At 40.6% G+C, this 20,286-nt stretch overlaps 2 long non-coding RNA genes across 3 annotated transcripts; both read right to left on the bottom strand.

Annotated features, from left to right (window-relative positions):
• Positions 1-2,409: 2,409 nt before the first annotated feature.
• LOC309382852 lies at positions 2,410-9,197 on the bottom strand. 2 transcript variants are annotated; one of them, XR_014173719.1, is made up of 4 exons: positions 9,097-9,197; positions 7,557-7,769; positions 4,968-5,223; positions 2,410-3,543 (listed from the first exon to the last, which is right to left on the bottom strand). It is a non-coding gene; the product is annotated as an uncharacterized lncRNA (long non-coding RNA). The 2 variants fall into 2 exon arrangements; XR_014173720.1 differs by having other exon boundaries at positions 2,410-3,412.
• A 4,580-nt stretch (positions 9,198-13,777) lies between these two features.
• Positions 13,778-17,737, bottom strand: LOC309382925. The gene is made up of 4 exons (XR_014173728.1): positions 17,676-17,737; positions 16,996-17,125; positions 15,064-15,251; positions 13,778-13,864 (listed from the first exon to the last, which is right to left on the bottom strand). It is a non-coding gene; the product is annotated as an uncharacterized lncRNA (long non-coding RNA).
• Between the last annotated feature and the right edge of the window lie 2,549 nt (positions 17,738-20,286).

The raw sequence follows: 20,286 nt of genomic DNA, 5'->3' as shown, positions 1-20,286 counted from the left end.
CATCCATTATTTCATGTTCTCCCTTCAGGTGCTCCAGATGTGCTGTAAGTACTGCTCCCAAAATTACTAGGCAGCTGGTAGATTTAGTATCTCTGTAGAACATCTCTGTTTTAGGAATAGCTGATCATTCCATCTCATATCATGAGAATGCTGTCTGGAATCATATAGTGGTAATGCCAATGTAGCGATCCAGATTTGAGGGGGGAAAGGTACTTCCAAGCATGTACGAGTGCAAATGAGTCCTTAATTTAAATGCATTTTTCCTGAGATTGTGGTGCAATTTTTGAGCACTAATATTTGAGTTCAGGACAAGCGTTATCTTTTTAAGGGGTTGCCAACAGATGCAACGTGCATACTCACATATTAAAATATTTTTTCTTTCAAATCCAGATCACTGCATAGCTTTAATCCAGAAAACTGGAATCAAAGACCAACATAATGTTGGAAGATTTTCATGTTCATCTTGTTGGTTTATATCAGTGATGGCGAACCTATGGCACGCATGCCACAAGTGGCACGTGGAGCCATTTGTCAGGGCACGCGAGGCGCTGCCCTGTTAGCTGGCCAGCGCGCATGTGCGCGCTGGCCAGCTGAGTTCACCTTTTTAAAAGCCATTTTTCGGCCACCCCAGGCTCCAGAGGCTTTATAGGAGCCTGGGGAGGGCGAAAAGAGCCTCCCCCGCCCCTCCCGGAGGCTTCAGGGACCGTCTGGAGGCTTCCCTGACACCTTCGGAGCGCTTAAAACGACCCTCCGAGCAACCCGGAAGTCACTTCCGGTTTGCTCGGAGGGTGGTTTTAAGCGCTCCGAAGTCTTCAGGGAAGCCTCCGGACGGTCCCTGAAGCCTCCAAAGGGCCTCTGGGGGGGTGGGGGAGATTCTTTTCGCCCTCCACAGGCTCCTATAAAGCCTCTGGAGCCTGGGGAGGGCGAAAAAAGCATGTAAAATGGGGGGGGTCGTGCGTTGTGCACACGTGCGCACTGGGGGGGTGCGCGTTGCATTATGGGTGCGGCACGCCTGCACACAACCCCCCTGCGCTCCCCCCACTTGTGGCACGCGAGCCAAAAAAGGTTCGCCATCACTGGTTTATATGTTGGTCTGCTGTTTCAAATTTATGGAGCTCACCCCACCCCTCAAATAGCAACTGACACATCGTATCCATTTCTGAAAGGATTTTTCAGCAACAGCACCCTCTCTCTCCCTCTCTCTCAAAAAAAGCATTAAATTACTGACTAAAATACTTTTGTTAAAATAAGCCAAAAAAAGTGTCTCTGTATACCTAAATGCCTCCTCTGCTTCCCTGCATATCTACAAGCACTGGAAAAACAGTTCTGACTACACCCCTTTTTTAGGGAATAGCCTGGATGCATTCCCTGGAGTTAAAACTTGAGCCTATTTTTGGAACTTTACAAAGCATCTTGTAGTTATATAAACATGAGCTTCTATGTTTGGAATCAACTAAGTAAAACAATGGTTCCTCTTGACCTTTTCCTAATTCCTGACCAAGTCTGCTCAGCATGCAAAGGGAGTCAATTAATGGGATGACCTTGCAATATTTTAAGCTGCTGTATGAAACAGCCCCTTTTTAAATTTACTTTTCCAGCAGCCTGGCCTACATTAAGCCCTGTCCCAGTGGCTTCCATTAGATAATCATCCCTTTGGTATCCATGGGATTGGCCAGGCAGCACAATCTATTCACTAGCTGCAAGATTGTGGGCTATATTTGTAAGCAGTGTCAACCTCGATTCAAGAGATGTGTCTCAAGAATCCTTGAAACAAGGATCCTGGGAATGGAAATGCCAGTTGTTGTGGTTGCTTGGGATGACAATATTCTAGGTTAGTTTTAATTGATCTCTTTTGGCTCTATTCAGCCTCAGTTCAATTTGTATCTCAACTCTTATATTTTCTGAAGGCTGGTGTCTTGCATCACATTCTTGCATTGAGAGTCTGCCTATTATCCCCAGATGAAAGGATCTTGGTTACTAATCTGAAAAGGAACTGTTGGAGAGCAGGCGTGTTATACAACCCAACACTCCCTCACAACAGCATGACAACAGAGAAAGGGAGCTCAAAGGCAACACATCCAAAGAGGGACACTCTGGATGAGGAACAATGGATTTATTTTGTTTGCTCAGCTCCTCTCTACCCTTTAGGTTCTCTCCCCCCTTCCCCCAATAGCTGATGATTAATCAAGAGACAAAATAGGGCAGTTCAAACCTTTGAGAAATGTGCTAACAAAAATAAGAGAAGCAGAAAACGTGGAAGTTCTCCCACATGCTTCTGAGCAAATGGAACATTCTACTTTTCGGACTAAATAGTAATATGGGCCATGTTGGCACTTCTATTTATTTTTAAAAATATACTACTACAGGATCCCAGAATCCCTTGTAACGCTATAAGGTTTTGCTTCAATTTCTTTGTTCCCTTGGCACACACATACACACATATACACATATATTCACACACAAACATAAATTTAGCTCATTCCACATGTTAGGATTTCATGTTCCTTTCATTTCTAACAAGCAGTTTAGTTTTACAGTTTTACGTGTTCCCAATTTTAGCAATTGATTGTGACATTTTGGACCCAATTCCTTCTTACTCTAAACTGAGGGCTTTCTCAAACTGCTTTACTTTAAACCAAATGGCTTTTCTGTGTAATCCAGAATTGATTCATCTAATGTGCCTAGCAGATGATCATGTCTGTCTTACAGATTTTAAGGTGGAAATGCCAGAGATCATTCTTGGAGAAAGAAACAATGTTTTAGTATCTGAGGCCTGGTTCTGGCCTTTAAAAAAATACTTCCATCTCATAGAGCCTGTGCAAAGAAGAAGTGGAATTGAATAACAGAAGTCTGAGTCACACACTAAAAAGTCAGAATACAAAAAAGGGCCATTACTCTGATCTAAAACACATCCATTTGCTGCCCCATTCTTCTGATTTGTATCCTAGCTGATGCTCTCCAGATATGCTGGTATGGGACTCCCACTATTCCAAATAACAAAGGCCTCGTTGATCATCGATAATGAGAGACGTGCTGCATCACGCACACCAGATTAAAAAAAGGTGATTTACAGTGGATAGGCTTAAGAGCTCCATCATGACTGGGGGCAGGTCAGGTGAGTGTGGCATCCTGACTGATTCACTTTGGTCAGGTAAAGCCCTGAGTGATTTAATGCTACTGGTGCTCTTCTTTATCCCTCAGCCAGGATCCATTCTGAACTCATGCCCAGAAATGTTCGGAGGAAGGGATGATGTCATATTGTCAGGTCTATAAAGAGCTCCATTGCCTTGGATGCCAATCAGGCACAGGGATCGCTGGCTGGGAATGGCAGAAATTACAGGGCAACACTCTTGGCTGGGCAGTATGGGTACTGTTAGCACAAAACATCTAGAAAGCTCCTGTTTGGTGAGGGCTGCTTTAAGAGAAAAGGAACAGGAAAAAAAATACAACGGACATGGTTTCCTTTTTCAGCATATGAGTAAGCTTTTTCAAGCTTCCTTTTTTCCTAAACTGTAAAAAGAGGCTACTCAACCAGCACTGCATCTGAAACAACAAAAAAGCAAGGTTAGATGTTGTCCTAAATCTCAGAATTTAATGCCAATCTTGTTTTACAGAAGGAAGTACACATGTGCCAAAATCCAGAAAGTTAGCAAAGGCTTGAAATTGCCATCAGTCTTGTGGCTTCTCCTACTACGGGAGTGAGATTGCTTCTTCAGCTTGACCCCTCACTGCACATCACCTATAGCAGAGTTGTCAAACTCACGGCCCATGGGCCGGATGCGTCACATGCTGGCCACACCCACGCCCAGTTTAGTGAAGGGGGGAAAAGTCTCTATACGTCAAGTGGCGCCTACGTGACGATGCGAGTTTGGCACCCCTGACCTATAGCATAACATCATGTCATGCTTGGTTGGGGTTAGACTTTACAAAGGAAAGAAACATGGAACAAGGCTGAAGCCATTGCCCTGCCTGTGGGCAGGGGTGGGTTCCGGCAGGCACTACTGCCGGTTACTCGGGTGCATGGCCTCCACGTGAACTTTGTGTGCACTTGATGTGCACTGTGCGTGCATGCACAGTACAATTTAAATCGTTCCGTGCATGCGCATAACTCAAAAACAAGATGGTTATGCCCGGAGAACCGGTTTGGGGGCGTGGCAGGCCTGGGTCGCTCCCGGTTCCAGCGACCCTGGCCGCCAAACCACTACCGGTTCGGTTGAACCGGGCCGAACCAGTAGGAACTCACCACTGCCTGTGGGGCCAGTGGTGGAGAAGCAGTCAAGGGTTTTAGAAAGTATATTGACTTCAATGTGTAATAAATAAACAACTAATAAACAAACATAAAGCATGCTGAAGAACAGAACTTCTATGCAACCCAGTAGCTGACTCGACAGCATACATTAGGCTAAAATGCAGTTAGCTAGTTTGTGATTTATTGTAGGTTATGTTATATGGGCTCAGATAATATGACTAGTATATAGCTCAATGTGCTGAATGACCCCAGGCAACCTCAATAGTATTTTAGCCCTTATAAGATCTAGTTTGGCTCTGAGTTGAATGCTGAAAGAAATCCTTCCTATAAACCCAACTTCATGCAATCATGGAGATCATGCACAAGGCAAGTGGTCTATTTAAATACCAAGAGTATTTAGATCAGCTTTTCCGGGTCTAGGAATTTGAGGTCAGTTGGGCTACTGAGAAGCAGTAGGTTACATTGTCACAGAGAGCTGAGTTAGAGAATGATCAAGATAAAGGTGCTCTTGAGTTGCATTAAATTCTTATCAGTTTAGAAATAGCCTATGAACAAATGTACTGTGTATCCTAGGCTCTGATCACCACAGCTAACAGATTGTAATCTAATCTATTACAGATACCCAGCCCATGTGGTTAATTTAGGATTCTGCAATCATGCAAACTCAAAATAAATGAGTTAATTGAATAAACGATGGGTTAATGATGGGTAAGTAAACCTTGAGAGAAGATCCCGGAGGTGTAGTCTTTGCTCCCTGGCATTTCCAACTCCTTGTTGCAGCTTGTCTCTTTTGACAACTGATCCTCCTTTAGATAAACTCTTTCAACTGGAACAGATTGCTTTACAGCAGCCTGGAAGGGGATGGCTGGTGATAACTGAACAAGATCAAATGCTCATCTCCAGCACTGTTCTCAGGCTGAGCCGCCATGCAGAAAATCCTTGCCTCCTCCTGCAACAAGGGAGGCTGCTTGTTCCTACAACAGAACAGAAGGGATTAGCAGAAAAGGGAGGGTGGGAGAGAGTCTCTTGAAAGTAATCCAGCATCTTGCATTCCAAGAGAATGCCGGTGCCTTTGCAAGCCATCAGCCTAACTACTTTGTGTCCTGTCCACATGGAGAATATGATTCTATGGGTGAATACTTACCTACACATATGTAAAAGCAACCCCAAAAGTACACTTATAAACTGCGTGAAACCAGGCTTAATAGCAGTGACTGTGAGAGGGATCTTGCAGCTTTAGCGGACAACCAGCTAAATATGAGCTAGTAGTGTGCAGCGGCCCATGCAATTCTAAATTGCATTAACAGAGGGATACAATCAAAATCAAGTGAGGTACTAATACCACTCTATAAAGCCGTAGTAAGACCACACCTAGAGTACTGCATCCAGTTTTGGTCACCATACTAAAAAGATGTTGAGACTCTAGACAAAATGCAAGAAGAGCAACCAGGATGATTAGGGGATTGGAGACTAAAACATTTGAAGAACGGTTACAGGAACTGGGCATGGCTACTCTGTGAAGAGAAGGACCAGGGGAGACATGATAGCAGTGTTCCAATATTTGAGGGGCTGCCACAGAGAGGAATGGGTCACATTATTTTCCAAAGCACCTGAAGGTCGGACAAGGAATAATGGATGGAAACTGACCAAGGAGAGATTCAACCTAAAAATAAGGAGGAACTTTCTGACAGTGAGAACAATCAACCAATGGAAGAGCTTGTATTCAGAAGTTCTGGGGGCTTCATCACTTGAGACCTTCAAGAAGAGATTGGACTGCCATGTGTCAGAAATGGTGTAGAGCGGGGGTTGGACTAGATGACCTATATCAGTGACGGCAAACCTTTTTCGCCTTGGGTGCCAAAAGCATGCACATGCACGCTATCATGTGTGCTCGTGTGCCCACCCCCATAATTTAGTGCCCCCCCCCGCAGTGTCCCCTGCACACGCATGCTTGACACACACACACCGCTGCCCTGCACATTCGTGCATGGCTTTCTTGGAGCCTGGGGAGGGTGAAAACACCCCCCGCCCCCCCCAGAAGCTCTCCAGTGGACAGAAACATCCCGTTTTCTGACTTCCTGGTGGGCCCAGTAGGTCCGTTTTTCACCCCAGGCTCCAAAGGCTTTCTAGGAGCCTGGGAAAGATATAAACGGCCTCCCCCACTCTCCCGGAGGTCAGAAGCAGCCCATTTTCTGATTTCTGCTTTGCGCATTGGGCAAACTGAAGCCTCGGGAGGGTGAAAAACAGCCCAACACACAAACTGGAAGTCGGAAAATGGGCCATTTCTGGCCTCCGGAGGGTGAAAATCAAGGACAAAAATCAGCTGGCCAGCGCATGCATGCACACTAGAGCTGACAGGGCAACGCCTCACATGCCCTTAGAAATGGCTCTGCGTGCCAGCTGTGGCACGCATGCCATAGGTTCGCCATCACAGGCCTATACGGTCCCTTCCAACTCTGTTAATCTGAATTGGAAAGCAGCTAATAACTTCATGAATAACCACAGAAATGGAATTCTGAAACTGACTCCTGTTAACTGTATGGGGAGAAAGTGGCAGCAGAGCTCCAAGAAATAAATGCCCTGGAATTGCCAGGGCTCAAAGGCAGCCTTTCTAGAAGTGGACCATAAGGTGCAGGAGAGCATGCCAAAGCTTGGAAAGCTTTCAAATTCAGATATTACATGTCCCCCAAATGAGTTGTCCTTTTCTTGCTTCTACTTCCCTCCCGGCTCTCCCACCCTCCTCCTTTTTGTTGCTCTCCATTGTGCTTACTCTTTAGTTTTATCACTAGGCGGCTGCATCAGCACCTTTTCTTTTCCTCTAATATTTTAACAAAGCCAGAGAATGTTGCAAAATAAAGTTGCGGTAACTTCTAGCATCTTGATTCCTCCAGTGACCTCTGTGCCAGAGTTTTTTTTAAAAAAACTTTTCAAGTCCATGCAATCTCTGCATAATAAACTTGTTTCTTTTATAAATGGGGGAAGGAAAATGTTTTAATTATACTCCTTGTGTTATCCTATATTTAATATATTATATACATTAATGGATAATAAATTTGCACTCATTTGGAGTGAGTACTGAGAAAATGCTGCAGTGCATCTGCATCTTTATACATTCCAAAATTTAAAACTTAATCAGTCGAAAAAGAGAAAGAGGCTATATTAGTGCTGCTGCTTATTTAAAAAGCAAATGTAAATAATAAGAGAGTTCCAGGAAGAAAAGGAAGAAGGAGAAACAAGGAGCTAAAAAACTGGTGACCAGCCATATAATGTGGCCAGCATTTTGAATGGATATTCCGGGGTATCTTACCTAGGAGTGATTTGGGGCTGCTGGTACCACTAGGTTTCCATGGCAGTTATCTGATTCTCAGTTTTAGCCAGAGAGATTCAATATCATTAAATGAAAATTATCCACACATGCATGGTGATGTGTGTAGACCTTCTTCATAACTTGTTTGTTCACTCATTTCTTCAAGGTAATGCTGACCTCATCTCCAGCTCCTTCTGGGCCTCTATGCTTTTACTGAGAATAAAAAAAGATGAAACATGAGAGATTTCCTGGCACCCTTCTCTTTGATTAAAAGGAGCAGTGCATGGGCCCAAATCTGTTGCAATTGGAGGAGTCATATTCATAATCATGCCCATAAATCTGATATGACCTGCTGTGAAAAAGAAGACAGGTATTAATAGCTACATAATCGTAACCAGACTGGAGAAGAATGATCAGTGTTGCAGTTTAATTCCTCTGGAGAATAGAAGGACGAGAAATTGTATCCTCCATCCCTAAAGCCTTCATTACTTGGCAGTCAACACTTACTGCAAGAATATAATAGCAATAGCACTTAGACTTATATACCGCTTTATAGTGTAAGGGGTTTACAGAGTCAGCACTTTGTCCCCAATAATTTTACCCACCTCGGAAGGATGGAAGGCTGAGTCAACCTTGAGCCTGATGAGATTTGAACTGCCAAATTGCAGGCAGCCGGTGGGCAGCAGAAGTAGCCTGCAGTACTGCACTCTAACCACTGAGGCTCATAATGAAACAGCCTTCTACAGTCTGATGCCCATAATATAATAGACCAATACCCATAATATTCTGTCATCTGTTATCATCACTATAGTCTTGTCAAAATTTCAGGATATATAAATTCCCTAATAAGAAATCCTAAAACACAGAATTAATCTATTAAAAGTTAAAGTATCAGCTGTGGGCCTCTAGCAAAATGACAATAATGGCAAAAATAGCAAGTTTAAAACCATCTAAATACTGACTCAAATATGGTTTTAAAAAGGTTTTCCTAAAGGCCAACAGATGGTATGAATTTCTCCAAAAGGAGCATTTCCTCATTCCTCTCTTGCCCAGAACAGATCCTGCCCATAGTTTGCACAAACTGTTTTTCGTGATAGACAAGAGTGCAGGATCTCAGACAGCTGTTGCAGAGATTCAACAGAGATATGGAGGTGTAAGCATGATAGTCAAATGAGACTTTAATCATTCCTGTATAATTAAAATCTCAAAGCTGTTGATCACTAGGCATCCACTTCCATCATGAAAAGAAAGAAAAAAAAACTAGAAAGCTTTTAATATATTCACACACACAAACACACACCTTAGGTCTAGTTATGGTATATTGTTTATGGAACAAGGTCTTCCAGGAAGAAAAGGCCCTTCTCTCCCCTTCATAAAATATTTTCTTTCAAAGAAGGATAAGATAACCTAGGCAGCTTGCCTTACATTAATCAGCTTTTTAAGACTGTATCATGCCTTCCTCTCCTTTTGTAAACTTTTCAGCCTTATCAAACTAGCTGTTTAAAATACACACACACGACACACAAACTGTTTAACCAACCTTTTTTTCTCCATAATCCCACACATTATCCTGAAACTCATACTGCTGGTACACATTCGTGTGTCTGAGCAATAGGGAGGAATCAACGGGGAAGAGTTTACTAATGAAACTGCAGACAGAACAGTGTGCGAAAAAGCAACGACAATAGCAGGAGCTCAGTTTCAAATGCCCTTTCTGTTAAGAAATGCAGATTGAGACAGAAATTATACTAGTATTAGTTTAAAAAAGGCAAACAAGCATCAAAATGAAACAAATGATTTTCCTGCTCCTCAACTTTAGTTCTGAGGTTTCTGAAACCAAATCCTTCAACGGAAGTATGGGAAAAACCATTTTAAAAAAAAGTGAATTCATCTTCTTAATGTTCTTTCAACAGGAAAAGTAGTCTTCTCTTATCTAATCCTATTCAATTTTTGACCAAATGTATGGATAAAGCAAAGCTGGATCACCACATTAACTGTCTGCATTTGGGACGAATTTCTGAAGGAGCCAATTTTATAACCATTTTTCATTCAATATCAAACAATCTCCAGATCAGATTTACAGGAAGAATGGGATTTGTTTTCTAAAATGTATGATGTGCCTGAAGAATCTTTGCTAACATTGTGTTATGTATACCAAAACTTGAAGCTCTTTGAAGTGTAGAATTTTTTTCAGCATTCTCAGAATAGTCCATGTGATCAAGTAAAGTTATGTGATCACAAGGTCAGTCCAGAAAGTATGTAAAAAGAGACCTCTGTTCTCCAAAAAACTGACACTTTTCTAATCATACTGAACTTTTTAAAAGTTAAAGAAGGATGAAAAGATCCCTTGGCTTCTTTATGCTTCACAATATTAAATGAAAACTGTCTCGTTGTGGATTTTTCCCCAAGGACAGAAGAACATTAACACCCAGTTTGTTCTTGATGGGTTGCACAATAAAATTCTTTTTTATCTACTCATTGTAGAGGTGTAAATTTTTCTTCAGATATGTACTCAGTAATCTAAATATATGTTACAGAGTCAAACTGAATATTATTGGGAGCTACACAGTAAGAACGGAACTACATATTTAATTATTTGCATATCTCCCTTAGAGAAATACAAATCTTCCCTGCAAAGCTGCGGTAATTCACATAAGAGGCAGAGTCAAATCAGGGGATTGATACAGGACCCTTAAACAGATTTTTTTTAAAAAAATCAGTCTTATTGATGGCTAATTGAGGGTTTGTTTGTTTTTTCACAGAAAGCAGTTTAACACAAGCACAATGAATGGTTGTAAGATTCACAGTTTTAGAAAAACAATGGAATTCACTACGGGCCAAGCAATATTTTAAGGCCCTTGAATTTTGTAAGTGACATCTTCAAATTGTCAAAATGAGACATGTTAATAAATGTTTCTCCCTGCTCTGTTGGAAGGAAGAACAGAAAGAGGCACTATAACAGGATACATTTTAAAAAAACTTTGGAAACATGCCTTTATGTTCAATTTACATATAATTCAACCATTTCTGCAAACTTCTGCATTGTTGATGCTTCTCTTTACATTTGGGAATGATGAAAAACATACTTTGTTAGCAAAGGTGGATTGTTGGAAGCTACTATAAGCTCAAGATACGTATTGCTGTGCTTCACACTTTTTGTACTTATTGCATCAAAGTTCTTCTGCTTTTGACTGGAAGTGAAAATGCTGAAATGTCAAAAGCTATTCAGTGATATTTGTCATTGAGACAGGGGAAGTGCCATAAAAAGATACTGTATGCCAGTTCAACATTCTTCCAATTGTTGTTGGATTTCAAATCCCCTAAATGCCATCTAGAAAACCCATAGGGCCAGAGATGGTACGCAGAGCCCTCTCTGTGGGCATACTCACTGTCGCCAGTTGCTCTTCTGAGTTCCATCGCGTGCATGCGCACTAGGCAACTTATTTATTTATTTATTTATTTATATTTGGTGCTTCTAGACCGCCCCCTCTCCCAGAAGGGACTCGGGGCGGTGTACAGTCCATAGAGAATATCACAAAATACAATAAAAAGTGAAATATGTACAGTTTGGAGGAAGTTAAAATGCAATTAAAAGAACTGTACAAAGCTAATATAAATATAAGTTTTAAATCCCTAAAACAGACACAACAAATTAAAAAACCCCTAAGATAGCCAGATAATAATACATTTGCCAGGAGGGACAGATTGTAATTATGCCAGGCCTGCTAATCGGAACAGGTGAGTCTTCAATTTTTGCCGGAAGGAGCGGAGGTCAGAAGTGGTTCTAATGTCGGGGGGGAGGTCATTCCAGAGGGTTGGGCCCATCACAGAGAAGGCCCTACTCCTTGGTGTCGCCCGTTGCCATTGCCTAGTGGACGGCACCAGGAGAAGTCCCTCCCTGTGTGAGCGAATTGGCCGCAGGGATGTATGTGGGAGGATGCGATCCCGCAAGTAACTAGGTCCCGTGCCATGGAGCGCTTTAAAGATGGTAATCAGCACCTTGAAACGCACCCGAAAAACCACAGGTAGCCAGTGCAGCTGCTCTCTTCTGGGTTCCAGTGTTCCGGCATGCGAGCATGTGACCACTCCAGTTTCAGCACTCAGTGCCAAAAGGGTTAACTATCATTGCCATAGAAATTGTAGTCTGAAATATCTGAAGATTCCATCTTGTGGAAGGTTGGTTTACTGCAGTGCTTCTCAAATAGTGGGGCGGGCCCCCCAGGGGGGGCGCGAGGCTCCGTAAAGGGGGGCTCAGCTCAAATTATTTTATATATTTTTGTTTTGCAGGTTAAAGTTTTTTTTTAATATTGTGTTCCTTTAAATCCTGTGCTCCTTTAAATCTTTTCTGCTACAGTTAATAAAGCTATTCTTTGTTGTAAATTGATCCACATTTCTTTCTTTTTTTATTCTCTTATACGTTAATAAGGATACAGTGTTATGCAGAGGTGTACTTATAACAATTTTATAGACAAATGATACTATTTACAGTCGCGTGGGGGCACGAAATGTTTTCTTCTTCCTAGGGGGGGCATGACAGAAAATAATTGAGAAGCACTGGTTTACTGTGAGGCACATCTCCCCCAGGATTGTCAAAAGTGATGATGGTAGGGACATCATTGATGTTAGTATTCCAGCATTGAGTTCTAGAATTCTCTCCTGCTCTAAAAGCAATTAACCTAAACTACCTTATAGATAAGTATATAGTTACAGATGCAACTCCCCTTTGTAATCTCCAAAGAGAACCAAACCTTGCTGGCATATGTTAGAGAAACATTCTCTTTAGAACCAGCCAGCCAGTATTGGTTCCATTTGGAAAAGAGAAGACCAGAGACTTCTGACATTTTGTAATATTTGGTTTGCTTTGTTTTAGTTGCTAAAGTTTCTTTACTTGTTTGGCTGTTAGACTTCTTAGAGCAGTGGTTCTCAACCTGTGGGTCGGGACCCCTTTGGGGGTCGAATGACCCTTTCACAGGGGTCACCTAAGACCATTGGAAAACACATATTTTCGATGGTCTTAGGATCCGAGACACCAATTTTATGGTTGGGCATCACCACAACATGAGGAACTGTATTAAAGGGTCACGGCATTGGGAAGATTGACAGCTACTGTCTTAAGAGACTTTCAGTATCATCAACCATGGTATTCTTCTGTTTCTCTAAGGTTTCCTGAGTTAAAGGTTGATAAACCTATTTTGCAGTAATTCCATTTAGACCTGCGTAATTGTCTTCAAGTGGTGATGGAGGTAGATTTCTATTCAATCTCATCGCATTTCATTAATTTTCACTTGATTCCCTGCAACTGTCTAATGTAAAAGTGCTGGTGGAGGTCATTTGGAAATTTACAGTGAAGTATTTACAGTAATGAGTATGAGGTGGCTCACAATTCTGTCTTTTCAATTACATCCAGTAGTGTGTATATGTTGTATATGTTATGTATTGATATATGCTAATATATTATAAGCATATTAATAATTTTATTATTGGTTTGTCTAGCCAAGTAAATGGTGCTCACCCTGTTAGAACTTTGTTACAACTTTGTTCTACAAACTGTTAGAACTTTGCATTTGAAACAGTCCTTGAACTAAAAGCAAATATGATTTATTCTTGAAAATATTAAAGGAAGATGGGCGCAACTGAAAATAAAGAACCTGTTTTCATCTGGCCCTGAAGTCATTAAATGAAAGGCTAACAACTTTTTCAGAATTTGGCACCCAACATGCATTCTCATACTATGGACCAGGTGCCCCTCCCAAATTTGAAACCTCATGAGATCAACATTGCATAAACTCTTATACAAGACTGCAGAAGTTACTAAAACTTGACTGATTCATAAGTTTTGGATCATTTTAATGTTTTTATTTTAATTTAATTATTGGGGAAATATGAGCATGGGAATCACAAATGAGCTGGCATTCATACACAATATATTGCTAATTAAGGGACAAATACAATTTGAACTCTTTCCTGCCATGTAGAGATTTCATGGATTTTTGAACCCAGATGTGCCATCTACTTCTTAAAATTATGGTATTATAATATCTATGAATTAAACTCCACTAATTAATTATAATTAAATTTAAATGTATTAAATGAATTCACTTACGAGTTAAATTTTGACTATGAATTAAATATATGAGAATTGTTAAAAAGCATGTGCTGTAAAGTGCTGAAAATACTGATAGAGTTTGGATTTTGACTTATGTAAAGGTTGAAGGAATCCATAACGATGTTTAGACAAAAGCCTTGCAGTTGCTAAGAAACTTCCGGAGCATTTGCTGGACAGTGTAACTCTGGGAGACTCTTGGCACCTGCAAAACAAAAATAGAACAATTGCACTTGCAAAAATAGCTGTCTGCTCATAATTCTGCCTAGGAGATGTACCGATGTGCATAGCTGTGCCTATTAAAGAAGGTGATAAAAAGAGAAAAGCTCTATCTCAAATCATGCAAAGAGTATCATTAGAGAGGCTAATTTATACGCACTCACCTTCATGGGAAAACAATATATGGGGCTCCCATAACAATAGGATAAAAAAAGTATATCACAGGGGTGTCAAACTCATAGCTGCCAGGCCCGATGCGTCACGCACGGGCCTGGTTTAGCAAAGGGGGGGGGGGAGTTGCAATACGTCACGTGATGATGCGAGTTTGACACCCCTGGTATATCACGATGTCTTACACTATCATTGAATCTCTTACATAACAAAGATAATTTCAGGTTAAGATGTTGAGTTATGACAAATGGCCAAGGTTTAAGTCTACTCTCAGCCAAGGAACCTCCCTGAGTGACTTTGGATCATTCACATTGGCGGATTAAGGCTCACTGGTGCCCTAAGCACTGACAAATCTTGGTGCCCCTCTCCTTTGTAAATACTGTATAAATCTTCATTGGTTTTTCTTTCTTTCTCAACTTTGTGGTGCCCCCTGGGCCTGGTGCCCTAAGCACGTGCTTAGTCTGCTTGATGGTTAATAAACACCACTGGTCATTCACTATGTCTCAGCACAAATGGATTTGCGATTATGGGGAAAACTGGAGGAAGCACTACCATTTTCGGGAGGAAAAGGTTAGTATAAATCTAATTCATAAACAAATAGAAAATATCCAAATGTAGTTGGAGAATACCGCATTCTTTCTCTGATGCTCTCTCTTTCTCGGATAACTATCTTTTCCTCTCTTTCATTCTATTTCTAACAGCTTTTTCTTTCTTTCTCACAAGCAATAAGCTGTTGGGAAAGAACAAAAAAGTTCTTACCGGTGATTTGAATTTTTCAAAAAACTTCTGAAATTACAGCATGGATCCCAAGGTAAGTCCAGATACCTAAATCTTATCTACCTGTACCTGTCTCCATAGGTTTCCAACTACAATGGGCATGCGCCAGATTCTGTTGATTAAGCAGTATTATCTTTGAGCTCTAGGAAGCATGTCTTCTCAGTGATGGCTCTGCCTGGGGAATTGTGTCCCACCCTCTGGAAATTTGTACTACTCTTATCCTTAACTGATTAACACCTGGCTGTTCTCGAGGTCCTGGACTAGAACAAGGAAAGACTGGTGGTTGGTTGATTAGTTAGTTGCTGGCAGTTGGCTTTTGAGGTTTCAGCTGTCTTCTTTTTTTCCTCTTGATATATTTCGTTTTAATTTTTATCGGTAAGCCACTTAGAGTCACAATGGACTTGACAGCCTTGAAATTAACAAACCTATAAAACAAAGCAAAACAAAACAATTCCAGAATAATTTTAGACTTTACTTCTTCTCTTCCCTGTAGATTTACATTTTTAATTTTTTAACCTCCTATACAGCAAATCTAAGAAAATTTGCTAAACGTTTTACCTTAAATAACATGCAAGAGAACATCAAACGGCAAGTAGATAATTTGGCATGTTTTAATTTGGCTTTGGAAATACAAGCGGAGGGTAAGAGAAAACTATGGGGAATATACAAGCTATGCGTTTGTATAAAAGAACCTTAGATCATTTAATCAGATATAGTAGAATTCTCAGATCTGGGTTGCAAAAATCTGAATCAGAGGCAACAAAGAGATTCAGAAAACTAACTGTGCTGCTATCTAATACGAGTCAAGATTTGAGACCCCAAATAAGGCAGTTCTGTATATGTAGCGGTTCATTTTCTATTTTTTGTAGTGCTCACTTGGTCAGCTGCATTTTCTTTATCTTTACTTATTTGCCATTTCCTCCAGCTTCTTCCACTGTAATTAGAGAAGTTTTGATGTGATCCATCAGGGGTTCTTCTGATGTTCTTTCATGCAGAAATTATACAAACACATTCCGTAATGAACGGGAAACATATATGAGGGCAATATTTTGGTCAAAGCAACAAACAATAACAAGAAATCCTTCTCTTGGAGGCAACAATTCTTTGTGTCTCGGATGAAGGCGAATATATGTATCCCAGGATAATGTTTCAGTATCCAATCTGGGTCGGTCACTGGGAACTGAGGTTCTGTCTTCCAAGCTTTTGGACTCATGCTGGAGTCCATCTTCAGGGAACTTCTCTCTGGTAGAACACTTACATGTTTCAACTGTTAGTAGTTCAACTCTTCAAGGTAGAAGATTAAGTTCAAGGTTACTCACATTAGAGCCCATTGTGTCTAGAGACCTGTTAAGGATTTTCCCAGAAACCAATAGGATGTGTAAAATTATATGTGTATTCATGCATATATTTCTGAGCCTTGTAATAGCTGCAAACGCCAACAGTTACAATGGTAGTGTGTAATTTTAGCCCTGTTTAGCTACCAATACTTCAGTCAATGGAGTAGACATTGGCATATACACAAAACCAACTAAAATGCACAAAATGTTTTTTTAAGAAAAATTATAGGAATAGCAATTGGCTTTTAAAGATTAACATTGTGATTACAAAATCTGATAATGTCAATGTTTCCATCTCAAGATAGAACTGGAGAGATGTTGGAAGATGTCTGCCACAAACAGAGATAAAGAAAATGCAGTTGGCAAAATGAGCATTACAGACAGAGATAGGAAAAGTTAAAAAAAAAAATCCTGGATCATAACCAAGGCCACAATATCGGTGCAGCAAAAATCCAGATGACTACAAAGAGATGGCAACGAAGAGTTTAGTGCAGGGTCAAAACTTTTTGTTAACTGAGGCAAGAACAAGGTGAACCTTCCCCTGTGGTCCATGTGTGGAAATGAACTGGTATGCTTGCCAAAATTCAGCCTCGCCAATCAGAGTTGAGGACAGCAGGCTCAGCTCAAAACAGGGTCAAGCAACCCACAGCCGTTATGCTGCATGAAGTCCACTATTACCTTGAGACAGCATGGGCAAATTTCAGCCATGTTTTGTTGTTTTTCCTTCTTTCTTCCCCAAGTAAGAATGGGGATGGCATTCCCAGTCCCACCTGAACCCCCAATCCTCTCCAAATAACTTTTTTTTAATGCAGCACCATGTCTTCTATTTTACTTTGTTTAAATAGTCTGGCATTTGTTTGTGTTTTTGAGCTCTTCCTTTGACTTATTTTAGCATTGTTTTCATTCTTTATGCCATTGTTGTTGTTATTCCTCATCTTCATTCCAGCAGAGAACAGTTCATTCTGTATATTGTAATAGTAAACATAAATAATTTATTATCTTACTACAAAAATGCTAACAATGGAGAGATCAGGCAGCGTAAGTACATTTGTGGTTTGAACTTATTATTTATTTGAACTGAATATGGGGAGGGGAAATACAAGGGCCATATGTGACCTTAGTAGCTCTTTTCGGCAATCCTCAAAACCTTGACCACAAGTGCCAAAAATCAGTGGCTTAGTTTCCCATCATTCTGATACTTTTCATAGTAGAAGACTTAGCACTGATTATTATTTGCCTTATTTCATTAGTAGAGACCGTTCTTTGCTTCCTTTTCCATTAGTGTGTTTATCGCTATTGAGTTGTACTGAAGAATGTGATTGTATCAGTACCACAACCAATAAGCTAACATAACCTTCTGTGTCACATTAGCAACTTTTCTAAGTGTAAACTGAAAGTAAGAATAAGGTCCTTATGCATTATGAATGTTAGTAAATGCAAATGAATAACTAGAATTCATTTTTAATATTTTGATGCAGCAAAGCAATATTTATAAATCCTTATACTACTTACTAACTGTCCTGCTGATGAGAGATTACAAAACTCCTTGTTGTTTAAAGCCAGTTTTGGATAGGATATTTCCTTACTGGCACTGACTAATGTAAAATTATTCCTGTTTTCTCTTTTCTTTTTGTTTATTTGTGCTGCTTGCATCATTTTTCCCATTTCCCTCTAAGTGACCTTTTAAACCTTTGCTAATATTTCTCTTCCTCATTTTCACTCATCAGATTTTTCACTGGTTACAGACAATGGAACAACTGATCATGCTCAAAAGGTTATATTTGTTTATCCCATTGTGCCTAGATAGATAACCTCGGTTGATTCACAAAAGCCAAGAACAGTCAGACTAGTCAGTTCTGGGAGCAGAAAGCACCAGGAAATCCCACAGCTTCAAGTGAGACGCTGAAGAAAGCAATAGCAAACTATTTCCATATTGTTTGCCATGAAAATGATCGGACATGATTATAATGGATGGAGAAAAATCCCATCTCAAAAGATTCAGGCACAAAAAGTTATCACCGTAGAGCAGGGGTGTCCAAAGTTGGGAACTTTAAGACTTGGCTGGTTGGGGAATTCTGGGAGTTGAAGTCCGCAAGTCTTAAAGTTCCCAACTTTGGACACCCCTGCCGTAGAGAGTGAGTAAAGACTGGGGACAAAGGACTCCAATTCCCTCTCTTGAGTGGACTTTTAAAAAATAGACAGGAACATTCCATTTTGTTTTCATTGTATCTTCCTTCTTGCAGGGAGCAATGGAGACACTCTTTCTCAGCTGTCATAAAGCCAAGGGAGCCATGGAACCTGGAACCGGATCCCCCCCCCACCACCACCACCAAAAAAAAATCAGTCTCGGGAACAGTGGAGCTGGATTAGTTTGAGAAGGTTTATTTTATGGAATGAAATAGGCTGTTGGGAATTTGTTTTTTTGCATGTCTTTGTTTTATCTCATTATCCCATCCTGTTTCCTTCTGCCCTGGATCTGTGCCTGTGCACTTCTGATGGGCTGAGATAAATCTCTTCCAATTAGTTGCTTACTTTTCTTTTTGTTTTCCTTTCTCCCTTTGTCTTTAACTCCTGTTAATGTCCTACCTTTTTAATACATTAAAAAACATGATTTTTTTTTCTTCAGCTGAGGAATTTTGGGAGCTGAATTCTTAAAGCTGCTGAGGTTGAGAAACAATGGGCTAAGGCAGTCAGAGGAGATTTGCTACTCTGCTCTTTGTAAATAACACCTGTGCAAAGATACCAAAAAAAAAAAAAAAGATCTTACCAGAGATCTGGCAGTATGCAGTAAGAAGATTGTGGGCAGAGGATCTAGAGACCTACTTGTAAGAAGTTGAGCTCAGTTTGAAAAATACTTTAGCTGATAAGTTAATTTCTCAAAAAAGACACTTTAACTTCATAACACTCACTCACTGCCCCGTTTAATTATTAAAGTTATTCTTTTAGTTTAAAACATGGAAACTTATATTCCTAGAAAATATATATTATAGATAGTTGCAGCCACATTATCTGTTTAAAGTTTATACATCTATGCCAGGGGTGTCCAAACTTGGGAACTTTAAGACTTGTGGACTTCAACTCCCAGAATTCCCCAGCCAGCCATGCTGGCTGGGGAATTCTGGAAGTTGAAGTCCACAAGTCTTAAAGTTCCCAAGTTTGGACACCCCTGATCTATGCAGAAAGATGATGGCGATGATGATAATGATGATATTGATGATGATATCCATTCAATTGTGTCCAACTCTTGGCAATAGTATGATTGTGTGAGCCAGGTCTCTCCACATCTTACAATCTTAAGTTACTGCTTTGAGTTGTTTAAACTCCAGCTGATGTCCTTCCTTTCCCACATTTGGCTCATACTCATCAATGCGACCCAGAGCAGCCTGACATTTTATTTCTGGGCTGCATTCATTCCTTTGAGCTACCTGCGATCCTAGAAAAGTGAATTTCCCCCATGCATTCTATCTCTTCACTGTCAGTTTCTACTATGATGTTTCTACTCCTTGCAGTGCTCAAGAGCTTGATCTTTTTTATGTTCAGAAAGTGATCAACATTCTTACTTTCTTCTTTGATTTTCTTGATCAGATGTTCCAGGCCTTCTTTGTTTTCTGAAAAGTAAGCTATATCGTCAGCATAACAAAGATTGCTAATGTTTCTTCCACCAATCTTTACCTCGATTTTTGATTCTTCAAGGTCTAGCTTCCTCACAATCATTTCAGCATATAGGTTGAATAAGAAAGGAAAGAGACTGCAACCTTGTCACACTCCTTTCTCTATTTTAAATCAAGCAGTGTCTCCATAGGGTATTCACACAGTGGCTTCCTGATTTGTGTACAGTGATCACATCAACTTGACCAGATCTGCTGTTACACCCCCACCCCAATGTCTTCATAGCTTCTCATGATCAACACAGTAGAAAGGATTTCTGTTATGTTCCTCGACTTATGACCGGGTTTACCCTGCCTGACATCCAGCAACAGCCAAGCCGCGCCTGATTGGCTAAGACGCGGCTTGGCTGAGCGCGGGCTGTTTCCCCCTTCTCATTGGCTGCCCTGCTTGACAGCTCCGTATAAATAGCTGTCAAGCAGGGAAACTGTTGCTTCTCTCCTGTATCCTGTGTTAC

The sequence above is a fragment of the Natrix helvetica genome (assembly GCF_964273705.1).
Source record: "Natrix helvetica genome assembly, chromosome: 1".
Taxonomy (NCBI): Eukaryota; Metazoa; Chordata; class Lepidosauria; order Squamata; family Natricidae; genus Natrix; species Natrix helvetica.
The sequence above is the reverse complement of the archived record's forward strand: the minus strand, read 5'-3'. Positions and strand labels throughout refer to the sequence as shown.